At 45.5% G+C, this 15,793-nt stretch overlaps 1 protein-coding gene across 8 annotated transcripts in view; it reads left to right on the top strand.

The window, feature by feature from the left end:
- The window catches only part of ABLIM3 (actin binding LIM protein family member 3), a 3,936,655-nt gene that overhangs the window by 410,271 nt on the left and 3,510,591 nt on the right, over positions 1-15,793 (top strand). The gene's annotated exons all lie outside the window — the stretch shown is intronic.

The raw sequence follows: 15,793 nt of genomic DNA, 5'->3' as shown, positions 1-15,793 counted from the left end.
GCCTTCCACTTATTCTGTATCTCACATGTGTCTTCACAGTAACAGACTAGAGTCAAGCTCAACAGGGTCTTCTTTCCCTGCTAATTCTGCCAAGCCAGTTCCCTTGGCTGTGATTTCATTAGATGGTAGACAGAGGTAGTGGGAATGTCATTCATCCATTCATGTGTGTCACTAATTAGATGGTGAGGCATTTTGTATCTGAAAATGGACTGATAAGGCTTAGTTTGCTAACCTGAAGTAAGTAAATTAGCACAAAAATAAATAAAAATTGATAAAATATATAAGCATACAGTTATAAAATATATTTTTGCTTAAATCTTGGCAAATAGGATATATCTTGTAAAGGAAAAAAGGATCCATTTATAACATTACTGTGCAATAGTTTATTGAAAAGTAAAAGTTGTGAATGTTAATTCCTTCTTAAAAATGTAGTGAATAGGAAATGAAAGTTTGTTAACCATTTGAAATGTCGGAACCTGCTAGAGTGAGTCCAAAAATATGGAGACTAAATGGCTGAAATATCAGTTTCACAGAATATTCTCTTTTTTCTCCATTGTATGGTGATCTTGTTGTTGGTATATATAAGTTGGGGAGGGGGCTTCCCCCACATGCTGTTTTGTGGCACTGCCATTCTTCTTCAACTCCATTTATTTCCTATTCTTCATGCAGTGCTAGATCCTTGAAATGTTTTGCTTTCTCTCCTGTCAAATACCAGGCCTATTAGGTCTAGCAACTGCTGTCTGAATGCACTCTTTTCCTCACTATCACAGCCCCGCTGCGGGGCCTAGGCCGAGTTTATGAAATGTTATCATTATACTTGATTCTGCCTGCCTCTCACCAGTTCGGATCACATCCTCACTATCTTCTGAAGCCTGTCTCTCACCACAATTTTCACACCATTTCTAGCCCGTCCTTCTCCTGCATCTTTTCTCCTGGATATACAGGATGTCTACCCTTACCATGTTATCTACTTCCAAACTACGTCCTGTCAGTGAACCTACATTGTGTGTGGCAATTCTTGGTTCATGTTTGGCAGGTTGATAGTTTTATGTCCAGCTTTTGCTCAACAGAGCTATTCAAGCTGGGAAACTGGACACCAGCTGGCCAGTAGTTTATTGACTGGCATACACTGCAAAAAATAATTCAAAGAAAAGCTATTTTCGAGATTTGGTCTTCTCCTGTGTTTTCGGTCTTTTTGTCTGCATTTGGCATTTTGAGTACCAACATTTCAATAAGAAGCCTCAAGGTTTCTGACAAATAAAAAGGACATGGATGTTAAACAATGGGTAACATTAAGGAATTAAAAGGCACTACAGACATAACAAAATGAATTATAATATATAAAAATGCCTGCAGGTAGTACAATTTTCTTTTATATGCATTTAAATGTTAAAAAACAAAGCAGGCAACAAAGTATTTGCTGTCAACCTCCATAAAAGTAAAATAATTTATTTGAGAAATCTCTTTGAACAATCAAACTAGCTAGTTTTACCCTACTATTTTTTTTATTTATAATCTATAACAGTACAAAAATCTGATATATGTTTGAATCAGAAAAAATGCTAAGAGCATTGTGGGGATAATAAAATTGCACATATTTTGATGTAACAGATGTTAACATGGATGTTCTTATGTTTTACCTATACTAAAATGATTAATGGGCTTTCAGACAGTAAGAGGTAGGACAAGATGTGTTAGCAGCCTTTAAAAGAGAACTGAGGTGTCATTTTTTCAACAAAAGTTAGAAACATGCATTTTATCATACAAAGAGAGATCTAGCTAAAGTATACAACTTAAGGATAGTATAGAAATGTCTGATTAATGTTGCAAAGCATTGTAATTAATGCATGACACAAACTATTATGCAACAATATTAAAGTATCAAAACTGGAATTGTTCATTCATGAAATGGTAGTTTGACTTATGGTAATACTAGGATGAACAATTTCACCCAGCTGTAAAAAATGAGTAACAGTTATTCAAAATGGGGTTTTTAATGTGAAAGCCTTAGTGTCATCAAAAACTGAACAGGAACCAGTTGATTATAGAGTTCAGATTTTTTGATGATGAGCCATCTTTTTTTGGTGCAACTTGTGGTGAGGGGTTGCCCAACCTTAACTTACAAGTAGGAATATGTTTTCCTCACACTCTATACTTCCTAAAATGGCTTCCAATTGTACTGGAATAACATATAGTTTGTGCAATAAATGATAAATCAAGCAAATGGAACTCATGAGACCTAGCAAATAAAAGTTGCAGGACAACAATTGGGTATGTGGTCAGGGGGGTTTCAATTGATGGTGTTGACCCCTTTAGGTTTATATAAACAACCATAAGATCATTATACCTCTGAGTTGTTATATTATGTTTAAAGTGGTGTGGCAACACTAGGAACCTGTCCCCAACATGGGTGAATAATTTCAGTTAACAATTTTATATAAATTTGTTATTTGGTGAATACTTGCTCAGTTTCTTATTAAAAAAAACTGAGCTCAGGATTCAACAATGCCTACATTAAGTGTACACCATTCTGAGAGAGCAGACAACACAGATATAACTTACAGCTTCTTCCTTCGAAGTATAGTTTTCCTACTGATATTCTTGCAACTTTAAATATTGACAGTGATTCATAAAGTATACATGTACACTTACTGTAATCTTTCTGTCTGACTAGACAGCACAAAAATGTGATAAGAATGTTCTTGAATACATATCATGTACACCTAGTATGGACTCAGTGTAGATTTTATTGAATCTGGCCTTAAGTTCCTGATCTGGTGTAGAAGAAAATTTTAAAAGGCAAACATTTTTAAGATGAACAGATATATGTAAGAAGTTTTATTTGATGCGTTATGTGTAAATGTATTGTTTATACATCTGGAGGAAATAGTTTCTAGCCTGTTAAAGCTGAACTACAGTAAACCATATGGCAGGTAAAAGACTTCCTCCAATATGTAGGAGAAAGTGACTCTAATAAAAAATGTCAATCTGAAAATATCCTTTTGACTGGTGTTTTGATGTATATTTAAGATCATAATTTAAAGAAGTAGGGCAGGATTCACGATGGCTTGCACAGAGTCTAAGAGCCGTGTAAGACTCCATGCAGCCATCGCGATCCAGGAACAGCCCGAAATCCCATGTAAGAGAAAGCTAAAACGACTCTTACACAGGCAGGGTGTGGATATGCTAATCACCCCACTTGCAGCCGAAAGGCATGCAAATGAGGTAGATTAGTGATCCACGAAGCTGAAACCAGCCCGTGTAAGAGTCGTGTTAGTTGCAGAAATGTACTCAGTTGACAACTGAGTACGTTACTGCAAATAACACAATGGAGCCATGACAGCTCCAAATAAACTGTGCAAATGTTACAGACAGCATGCCAATGGCCAAATATATGGCCATTGGCATGGTAAACCAATGCAAACATGAAAAAAAATTTTTTTTTTTTTCGGAGATCGGCGATGTTTAAACGCAGCGCAGCCCCGCGCAAACGGGCTGCGCTATATAAAACTGAAAAATGAAGGTTAGAAACCCACAAATGTGGGTTTTATGTAATGCATGGATTTGCAATGCAGGGACTAGCAGACCAAAAACAACATGGCCACCGTCTAGTGGTTGCTAAGGGGGGAAGCTGAGTGTAAAACATGCAACTAAGCATTAGTAGGCAATCCTATGTAAATGAATGGTAGGATAGTGAATCACACTGTCACATAGCAAATGAGCACAGTCCGTGTAGTGTAAGAGTTAGATAAGGGGGAGTAACAAAGTAGGAGATAGGTGACATCACTGGGGGGAATGTCAGGAAGAAAGCAAGCTCATTGGAGCAAAGTGGTATGTGAAACATATCAATCACACAGCAGAAAAAGAGGAGTGTCAACAGATAAGCATGGGAAAGTCAAGAAATGGAAGGTGTACACTGTGGCCAACACCAAAGTTTCTTGCTGTATGTGCATGCGTGTGCAGCTGCGCTGGGAGGCGAGTAAGACAGAGTGCTGTGGCGTGTAAGGTAGAGTAAGCATGTAGGAGCCTGTTTAAAGGTCTGTAGACCTGTTTGCGCTGGTGTGCGCGCTTTTAAACCCGAATAAGCAGATTCTAGTCCGTGTAAGCATGTGTGCGTGTGTGGTAGCCACTGTGAGCGTGTTTTCACTGGTATGCACGCTGCTCCCCCCTGAGGAAACAGAGAGGAAAAGGAAGCAGAAGAAATAGTAGGAAACTAGCAGGGAATACCTGTAGAGGTAGCAGGTGAAAACAATTAGAAGCAGGCAATTACACAGGCAGAATACAAGCCCAGCCCAGCACTTAAAACACTGCAAACAGCATTGCAGTATGTTTCTCTCAAGAGATACTGCAAGACAGGAGTAAGCTAGTAGAAGTGAAAACTGAAAAAGCTGCACTCAGACCAAACATGCTAGGGGCTGCCATAGCTGTCATAAGGAGACAAAGGAGACTTGCTGAGGGTACTGACAATGGAAATGCTGCCAGACAACCCACAGTGAGGAGACAGAGAAGAGTGTACAGGCCCAGGGTCACCTACCAGTGGTTACATGAGCTGGAGATAGTGGAGCGCTATAGAGTGGACAGAGACCTCCTGCAGCAAATTGTCGAGCTGTGCAGGCCACGCCTTACACACAGAACCAACAGAGGGGAACCCATCCCAGTGGAAACCAAGGTATGTGTTAGCCTAAGAATACTAGCAACAGGTACCTTCCAGAGACCAACTGGTGATATGATGGGGATATCACAGGCATCAGCCTCCAGGGTACTGCACCAGTTCCTGGATGCCATGTCAGCACATGTCGGTGATCATGTATATTTCCTCAATGCCCGTGAGGTATTGGCCAGCAATATGAGTCTCTTCCAGCAAATAGCGGAATACCCTGAGGTAGTGGGTGCAATAGACTGCACGCACATATGCATCAAAGCACCAGCCGGTGAGCGGGTAGGGCCTACATTAACCACAAGGGCTTCCCCTCCATCAACTGCCAGGTCATGTGTGATGCCCAGGGCATAATAATGAATGTGTGTGCTGGCTGCCCTGGGAGCTACCATGATTCCCATATCTGGCATTTGACGCAGCTGTACCAGACATTTGCCAATGGGGACATCCCACATGGACACCTAGTGGGGGATGCAGGTTATGCACTGGAGCCGTGGCTGATGACACCCATCAGAAATGCACACACACCTGAACAGGAACGCCATAATGAGGCACACGCACAAACACGTAATGTAATAGAGCATGTGTTTGGGCTGCTCAAGTCACGGTTCCGGTGTCTGGACACATTTGGTGGAGCCTTGCAGTACTCACCAACTACATGTACCCAAATTGTGATGGTATGTGCTATGCTACATAATATGATCCTGTGAAAACAGCTGCAGCAGGACCAGCATAGGGCCGGGCCAAACAGCCCCCCACCATTGCCAAGGCCATCACAGGCAGAGCGTGACTCGGAGGAGGAACAGCCTGAGCCTGCCCCAGTAGGCAGAAGGAGGCGTGCCCAGTATGCCCTGGCCTTGGCAAAGAGGCAATGCATAGCACATACACTGGCTCAGTAGGAACCCTGGGAATGATACCCCTCTCTGACTCACTCATATAGTAACAGGGATGCCTAACATGACATAACCTGCTCTCAAACATATACAGGGAGTGTAGTATGTGCATCCAACAGAGGCAGCCCTACAGCACCACCTGAGGCATGATTGCCATGTGTTAAGCAATGTAACACCATCTAGTATATGCAAACATGAAGACCCAACCTAACATCTCACCCTCACCAAGCATGATGCCACACTATGAAGATAACAAGATCAAGTACAATAATTGGCTGAGGTATTGCTGTTAGCAAGGGGGAACACATGGCTGACAGCCTGGACTGACATGCCGAGCAAGACATGATGCCCCACCTGCTAGGGATGGCACGCACCCAGCACACCTGGCTGTGTAGATACTGGCAAAGGCTGCTGTTACCCCCACTGTGCCTGGAAAAGGTAAGTCTGGAAACACAAACCCACCAACATAGGTAGCACAAGGGATAATAACCTGGACGCAATGCTACCCAATGCCAGAAGTCTAACCTGCAAGGTGCATGCAGACCAAACCCACCACAGCATGGAGAATGGTAATATGTGTTCTGTAACAGAAACCTGGGCAAGGCCCAGAAGAGCACCCAATACTACCAGGTTATGCCTCATACCATGCTCTACAACTCCAAAACATGGAGCACATGACAATAGGAGTGTGGCTATCAGTAATTATCAAGAATAACCACACCCCCAGGTTGGTACCACAGCAAGAAGCAGCATGGACTATCCACAGGCGAGTAACACTATCTCAAACTGTGTACCTGTTTGAAGCTTGCTACAGACCCCACACACAAACCCAGGTACCCCAGCCAGCCTTCCTGAAGACACTTCAGAGTATGAATGTCCCAAGAAATACCAAACAAGGCACACACAAAGTATGACATAGGTGGCAATCCATTATGTATGGAAGAAGTAGTCATGGACCTAGGGACACAAGTGGACGGTAACCTGTCATGTGACACACACATTGCCAAGGTGGCCAGGAAGACCTGCTATATTGTCAACCTTAATATGAAAGGATGCACATGTAGAGCTACAGAGGTCACCGTGCCCCCATACCCTTCCCTTATCAGGCCCATAAGTGACAACTATGCCCCAGTTCCCATGTACCTTACCTTACACATGCAGCAGTCAGAAAGACCCCAAATGTACCCCACCAACAGGATAAAGGGTCCAAACATTGGACATTTGCAGCCTGGCTGAAGAAACCACAGCTCAATTCAGAAGCATACTGCACAGTCAGAGGTGATGTATGCCTGATGTGCAAGGCCATGCCCAATCCAGAATGAATGGACATGCTCCACTGCAGAAACCCCAAATCCAGCAGACACACCACAGTGAGATATCTGAACCTCTACACATAGATTAATAGGATGTGCTGGAGGGACAGATCCATAACCCAGAGGCTCAGGACACTCTGGAACAGAATCCCAGTCCATGATAGGCTGAGCTCCACACACAAACTCAACAAGAGAAATCCGTTGAGGTGCATGGGAGATAGCAGATGTACACTGGGGGCCATCCCTGTGTCACATCTAGGAAAGTAAACCCTACGTGGGCATAATATGCACATTGCAAGGGGTGTTGAGACCCACACACAGTCTGTCCGTGCTCAAGACAAGGCCAGGGCAGATAGCCTAGTATGAACCTATGAACCTATGATGATACAAATTGTGCAGGACACAAAGGATTATTACACAGCTGTCCTACCTGATGGTAGGAACTATAGTGATAATCCACAGATATGCTCTGCAGCACTCTAATATCACAAACAATACACCAAACCCACACACATTGCCAACATCCTACCTAACAGATTCTTTGCAAATTCCCCACCAGCGCCTAACTGCCAAATATCTATCCCAGGAGAGTGCTGGCCCCCTGACATTGCAGATGCTGAGGTAACAGCCAGCATCCACAAAGCAACCCACACAGTATCAATGGTACCAGATGATGTCCTGGGTTGTGTCCAACAAGTACTGTAAGAAGAATGGAACAGCAAATAGCATTACTGTGCACTATCAGTCCTACCACAGGATATGTACCCAAAGAGCGGTGTACAGTAACAGTGGTCCCACACCACAAAAGGGGTGCCTGAATGGATACTGCAAACTATCACCCCTCAACCCTGAATATCTAGGTTGGCAAAGTAATGGAGAGGATGATCATGGATCCCATGAATAACGATATTGGGTACCTACAGACATTGGACCCTACCCATTGTGGCTGTCATAGGGCAGATCCTGACCTGTACACATGTCTGACTCATGTGAAACATGCACCAAGCCCAGTGATGTGGGGAATGTCGATCACACAGCCTATCTGGACCTTGCTAAACCCTTCCATACAATACCCTAGTTGGCGGTACAGATAAGCTCACCAGCCTAACTATAAACCCCTATGCAAGTAGACGGGTTGCAAACCAGCTCAAGGACAGAACTGACCTGGCAGACATGCTGTAGCCATGGCAGACTGCAAACCAGGTACAACTGGCATCCCACAAGGCATGGTCCTGGGATCCCTCTCGTATGCTATATATGTCACATAGGTACAGGCCAACATGGAAGGACTCTGTCTGAACAGGTTTGCAGAAGACGACAAACTGGCCACCATATTGGACCCTCCAGATGACACAAGCAACCTACAAAAGGCACACATAGAAACACACAAGTGGTGCCACAGCCATGTCAACAAGCTAAATGCAGAATAGGGTATAGTCAACCCCTGTGGAAACAGAGTACATGGCCAGAAATTACCGCATAGGTGTTAACCCAGTAAGTACATCAGGAGCAATAAGAGACCTGGGGACACAAGGTGATAGATATCCTGCATGTGACAACCATGTGTCTGTAGTGGTTACAGAAACATACCATATACCCACCTAATCATGAAGGTAAACACAGCTTGGTTAGGGTAGGTCAATGTGCCTCTCCAGTCATCCATCAGCAGCCTCACAATTGTGTACAATGGCCCTTCAGGGATGTACTGTAGCAGACACCTGCAGCAACTGGAATGACCACACAAATACACCACCAGGAGGATCGCAGAGCTGTAACAGATACCATGTGTCGCCTGAGTAAAGTAACTGCAGCTCCACACAGTGCTATACTGCCTGGCTGGAGGTGAACTGTGCCTGATGTATAGAGCCATGACCAACCTGGTATCAATGGACATTTGGCACCATGTAAACACTGAATGCTGGTGACCTATGCAGCTGACAGGCCTGAACCCTAGCACAGACATAAACAGGACATGCTGTACTGATTGGTCCACAACCCAGAAGCTCACTCCACTCACGACTAAACTCCCACTACAGGATATCCAGGGAGTCCCTCAGTGACTGTCATCCAGAGGAATCATGATGACTGGATGGGAGATGGCAGGTGTACCCTGGATATCACCTGTATGTCATGGGTAGACAGAGGCACAGCACACTAACCATGACATATGTCATGGCAAACACCAGTAAATGTGTGTTGAAGGACAAACACTCTCTGACTAGCATTACAAATGGACTAGGGCACACAGCCATTGTTTGTCACTGTCCACACAAGTTGTGGAATACATTAACAATGTCGGACAATCATGTACTAAGCTGTCCATATCTGAATAAAATGCAACATGGTCATATCTACACAAGTGGCCCTCAACCAGTCTGGTGTGCTCACTATAAACATTACAAGCAGTGATAGGACTGAAACCGATTATACTGTCCACCACAGTGAAAGTTTTGCACCAGTACACTATACAACAATACAACTGTTTGGTCAGCAGGAAAGGATGATGACAACTGTATGCAAACTATCCCATGGCAACCCTGCAGGCACAGCATAATGCCTGTTAGGTTCAGACAGACAGCAGTTGGGCAGTAAGAACACAACCTGATGTCCAACACTCAACTGTACATGTGATATATAGATGGCGTCCACACACAAACAGAAATGTGGTGGTCCACTGATCCAAACATAAGGAAAGGTCACACTGGGCATGCTCGCACACTTAGATAAATGAGATGTGGCAGTCAAGATGCCATACAAACTGTGAACTGGGCATGCTCACACACTTAGGCCATGTCACAGTTCAGCAGTTGCACACACATATCTGGCATTTCTATGTGTTAACACAGGAACCTCCCACAATACAGACATCTGCCCAGTGCACGCAGTGAAGTTACAACAGAGACATAAGTAAAGTACTGGATCCCACTCATATGCAAACATCTCCCACAGTACACATGTTGTTTATAGAGATAGGGAAGGCTATGGCAATAAAGACCCACAAACAGTATATGAGCAACAGATGTGTGCATCTGACAGGTAAACATATGGCCGTAGAGTGCAATACCTGACTGTTGTCCCTAGGGAATACAGAAGGCTATCCACAGTGTATTTGGTATCTGCCTCCACAGTACAGTAGGCCACTGTGCCTGTGCAAAGTTAATGCATAGATATGCTCTCCCCCTTACTGATGGATAGTAACAGATGTACATACCTCTTCATCCATAATGATGTCAGCACACTATACGTATGTCAGGAGCAGAAAATATACCCAGTAATGTGAATAGTGCGCTCCGCTACTGCATCTCTAACAAGTGTCATAACATAGTTAGGTAGGGGTTTGTATCCTGCAAGTGCACAGTGTTTGTGTGACTGTGTATGGGGGAGTAGTGTGTGTAATTCCATGTGTAAGAGAAATGTCCCTTTTGGCAACTATTACTACACAAAACATGCTGCATATTCCACTGTCTAAACACTGATGATGTCAGCACCCTATAAGTACTGCAGGAGAAAGCAATCCCCCCAGTAATGCAAATAACGCACTCTGCTAATGCGACTCTCACAAACGATCTAACATAGTTAGGTAGGGGTTTGTATCCTACACATGCCATGAGTAATTTTATCACACAGTTTGTCCATGTGAGTGGGGTGTTGTTCCCAATATTGCACGACATACATTATATCAGTAATGTCAATGCACACATGATGTATGTGTGTGCCACCTACACATATGTACCTGTGAAATGCAAGAGTTCCCATGTCCGAAGCCTGCCTCATGTGAATACATGGAATATGCATCAGACAACTGTATGACTGGGGTGTTCTGTGCAGGGGCTGCATGTGGTATGTGACTGTACAGTGTAGGTTGTAGATGGTGTCATCCCACCAGCGAGGGATACATGATTGGTCTGGAGCATATAGTCCACATGTTGGTGATGAATAGGTGCAGTATGTTGTCACCACTTGTGGGAGTGGTAACAAGTTGTTCCATAGCAATGCAGGGAATGAATGATAACACACCTTCAGATAGGGTCTTGCAGCTAGAATAATGCTCACACTGTATGTTTGGGTAGTTGCAGTACAACCATATAATGGTGTGTGTAGAGACCGTCATATTCCCAGTGTTGTCAGGAAGGCCAAGTGGGTTTCCTGGGTATGGGAGTGTGGTGTTTGCCAGGCTATGAACCTGAATGCAGTCTAACCCACTGTGTGTGTTGCACATGGAGAGGCTCTGATGCTTTGTGCAGTCCACCAACCTGGGGGTGTGTGTATCTGAGGTGCCTTTGGATACATCCCCCCTGTTCTGTTTTGGTGCATGTGTAGGGGATGACAAGCATGGTATCAGGAATGACCTGGCACTGATGGTGTGCACCTGGGAGCCTTGTACCAGGGGTCTGTTACTGCATGGATATTGCTGTACCCCATGCTAAGGACAGTTTCCACTGCATGCATCTTGAGGTTTACACTGCTGCTGTTGAGTAGCATTGCTATTAGTGTCCCATCCCATGTGATACCTGTGTAGGTGGCTATGTAATGTCAGCCTTGCATACAAAGGCAGTATGTGTGTAGCAACAGTCTCTGCCAATATACAATGGCCCATGGGTGACAGGTGCAAGCTGTCCCAAGCAAAGCAATGTGGCATGTCCAGCATGTAATCCCACACTGACAGGCATTGGATCCCCTTTGGATGTCACTGAAAGATACGTTAAGTGCAGAAACCGATGATCCTGTCTACATATTGTGGCAGCATTCATGGTGAGGGTGAGATGCTACCCAAAGCCAGGGTCATACCAGCCTGTGCCATAACCTCAGAGAGCCCCTCCATGTCCCCTAACATGTAGTCCAGGGAGGTGCGTCAGAGGTCATACACACTGGCACAGACAATGACTGAGTCATACTGCTACATGCCTTGGAGTGACTGCTTTGCTTGTGTTATGTGGTGGATCATAGTGCTCGACGGGCAGCTCAGCGTGACCGTTACCTTGTTCAGCCTGGGAACAGGACCACCATGTACGTGTCAATAGAGGTACCTCATACAACCGTAGCAGGTGTGTTGTCTAGCCGTATGGCCTGACACCGTTTGGCACACAGGCTTTGTGAGCTATGTGTTGCATGTGCTCTGCTCTGGCATAATGTTTGCTTGTTTGTCTGCTTTGCAGGTGTCAGCTGCTCAGGCTGGATGCTATTCTGACAGCCCAATAATGTACCTGTGTGTGTCTGTGTTTGGATTGTGGTCATGGCAGGTCTATGGGAGACTGGTACTGTATTCACTGTAGTATCCCACTCCACCTGACAGGGAATGCCAGTGCTGTGTAAACAGAGCTTAGCCCCCAGTTTGGCTATGTGGTTGCATCTCTCACATGTGTTGTACATGTATGGGAAGGGGAGAGGGTTGTCTGTGTACATGAGGCAGCTGTAACATTGCCACATGACTCACAGATTCACCAACTGGACCTGAGAGTAGATCGACAGGTGACCTTTGCACATGCTACCATAGCATTGTGACTCCCATACTAAGTAACGACACATAGAGCCAATGGGGAACAAGGTACTCAAGGTGACTATGTGAGGGTGTAGTGCTCCTGAATTGTCAGTGCTGACATATATGAATGCTGTCTTGAGCAAATGTGAGGTAAGTCATATGCAATGTGTTACAGGAAAGCTACATGCAAACAGGACAGACAGTGACATTCTGTCAAGTGACACATGGACATCAGTACAGTAAGCAACACAGATGTCACTAGGGATCCACAGAGGCACTGTATATCTGCACTGCAGGTGGAATCAATGTTTCAGGAACATAACAGGCAAACATGCATACAAACAAAGCTACAGTCAGCAGGCCTGTATGTAGACTATGCTACAACAAACAAGGTGTACGACTTCCAGTATGTAACATTGCATATATGCAGGCACTCTAAGCCAGTACCCAGACATTCCCAGGTCAGACGGGCTGAGTCCAGCCGCAACCCCCACAAGTGTATAGACCATGTACCTTTGTAATGTTGAATAACTGGCCTGCTACCCAAGTGCTCATACCTGTAATAATACACATGTCAAATAATGGACACTGAGCCCTCACACAGCAGTTCCAGACGTAGTATGATGTATGCTACCTGTCCTGGCACCACAGTATCCATGACATGTATGGACACTCTCCCTCCTGTCATAGTTAGTTCTGTGTTTTGGTGCTGTTATGCATGGTATGAGGTGTGACCTTGTAGTGCTAGTGTGCTCTTGTGAGCCCTGAACCTGTTGTGTAGTACTGCACAGATATCAACATCCTGAAACATCTGCATTGCAGAGTCAAGTGTGGACAGCATGCAACTCGCAGTTGACATGGCCATCATTGAGTATCAATATGTACATTGTTGTATCCCCTGTGCTACCTATGTAGGTGGCCATCCCTTCACAGCCTCACCATCAGTATGCAAAGATGTGCAGACAGAACACTGTGGTAATTAGTATGGGTGTACAAAACAATACAATGACATTCATACTGTAACTGCATCAGGCATGCTGGTATATGCCCACAATGCTATAATTACACTGTACTGTTGTCAACATCATACTATTACAATACGTCTATGTAGTCACCCTGTGCATCAGCACCATGTTAACCTGTTCCTGCACCAATGTTACAGATTGCAGGAGGTGGCACAGTTTCATCATATGCACAGGGTGTGTACCTGGTATGCCTGAGTCTGCCACTGATACAACCAATTGACATGTCTGTGTGTGTGTGTTGGTGAGGGACAGCAGTACAAGATGTGGCAATGTTGATGCAGTGTGTGTGTGTATGCGGTAGCCCTAGGTGTTATCACTTTGCATGTGTGTATGAATGCATACAGTCCCACCTCATGGCTGCCATATACAGGTGTTTGTGGACAGCCACAGACTGTACCTGCCAGGACATACAGATCACTGTCTGTGGCCACGGACATGGTACCTGTGCCTGGCAGGGGTGCTATGGACCATATCAGGTACCAAGCCAGACTGGGTACTGTCATCAGAAGCAGGTGTTGGTTGACTGGAGACAGGTCCCTGTTGGGACTGTCCAGCGCCACATGCATGTGGTCTCCTGGGGCGGTCCGATGACAGCACAGACCCAGCATTGCTGAGGCTGCTGCTGGCACTATGTGAGCGGCCACGGCCCTGTTGTTGTCCGTGACGGCTGCCAGCTGCTGCTATTGCTGGCATACAGCCACTTCGATGCCTCAACCATCCACCATTGCCCTGGCTCATGGACATATAGTTGTGGAACAGATTTAATGTGTCCCCCAATGCCTGTCAATGACCTCGGTGAAGTTGCAGATGGCAGCTGCAACATCACGCATACTGTCACTCATGGCCATGTGACATGCTCTCAGCTCCCTCAGACCCTGTCTGGTGTACCGTTCCATACGTGACTGTGCCTGCATTACAGCCCGAAACATAGCTGGGGTTGAAAGACCTCTTTGGTCACGTCTGACAGGGGCGGTATGCCCATGGATGCTCCCACGAGAACCCTTGAACGTCTGCCTGTGTGGTACTGTGTCAGGGCCCTGGCCATGGCTGCAGTGTGGGGATGAATGTGCCACCGGTGCCACATTACCCTGGTCAATGCCCACTGTATCCTGTCAATCACCTAGGGACATTGGTGACAAAGGATGTATTGGCAGAATGACTGTGCGCATTGATGGGGTCGACAGCTGTGTAGTGTCAATTGGCTGACCAATGACGGACCCTGGCACACCTACCTGTGCCATTACACAGGTATCATCATCACTGTCCACAGCAGCTGATTCAAGTTCCCTGCTGCATGACACCAGAGCAGCACCAGAACCTGTGGGAGTAAGACAGGAAACACAGTTTACAATGTGTACACAATGCCACCACTGATGCACACATGCACACATGCGCACATGCACACATGCACACATGGGCACATGGGCACATGCACACATGCACACATGGGCACATGGGCACATGCACACATGCACACATGCACGCATGCACACATGGGCACATGCACACATGGGCACATGCACACATGCACACATGGGCACTTGCAAACATGCACACATGGGCACATGCACACATGCACACATGGGCACATGGGCACATGCACACATGGGCACATGCACACATGCACACACCTCAGTATATGAGATATCAACCCACAGACACAAACACACCTGCAATCAGACACATAGCACTACTGCTTCAGCCTATTATTACTATTAGTATACAGAGTAGTGAAGGTAATGGTATTACACACTCACCAGCATGGATAGGCTGCCTTGCTGTTACACCAGAGGGACCTGCAGAAAAGAGACATTTATCGTCAGTGGGCACAACTGTGCCATTGATACTGTGGGCATGATACAGTTCAGTAGTGCAACAGTTAGCTTCCACAGGTGTACTGCAGATAATGAGGTTATCACTAATGCACAAAAATTACCAAGATAACAGCTACAAATCGAGGACACACCCCACACATGCATAACCTAACAGTGTACAGAATGGTCACTATACACATGGCATGTTACCTGCATGCTCTGTGTCCTGCTGCTGTGTGGCTCCAGCCTCCATCATTACACATGTATGCTGTTGTTGTTGCTGCTGTGCTGGAGCCACAATACTCAGGAGTAGTCCCTCCAGTCTGGTGAGGGGGGGTGTCTAGCCACCCCACCACTTGTGGCAAGCTGCTGCCTGTGGATATCTGACGCACGCTGACGGACATTTCTAATTAAATCACTGCAGTGATGGAGTACCTGCTCATATGTCCGGTTATGTGTGCCTATGTCATTTACCCGACAGACCAGGTCTTGCCACAGTGCAGCCCTCTCCTGCTGGTTCTGGCTGGTGCGGGAAAACAGTACAGTGAAATCCCACACCAGGCTCTGGTGTATCTCCTCTTCTTTTGCAGCGGAGTACACTGGGTTCCACTG

The sequence above is a fragment of the Protopterus annectens genome, chromosome 4.part0 (assembly GCF_019279795.1).
Source record: "Protopterus annectens isolate FY-2018-M chromosome 4.part0, PAN1.0, whole genome shotgun sequence".
NCBI lineage: Eukaryota > Metazoa > Chordata > Ceratodontiformes > Protopteridae > Protopterus > Protopterus annectens.
Note: the sequence above shows the minus strand (reverse complement) of the source record. Positions and strands in the feature narration are given on the sequence as shown.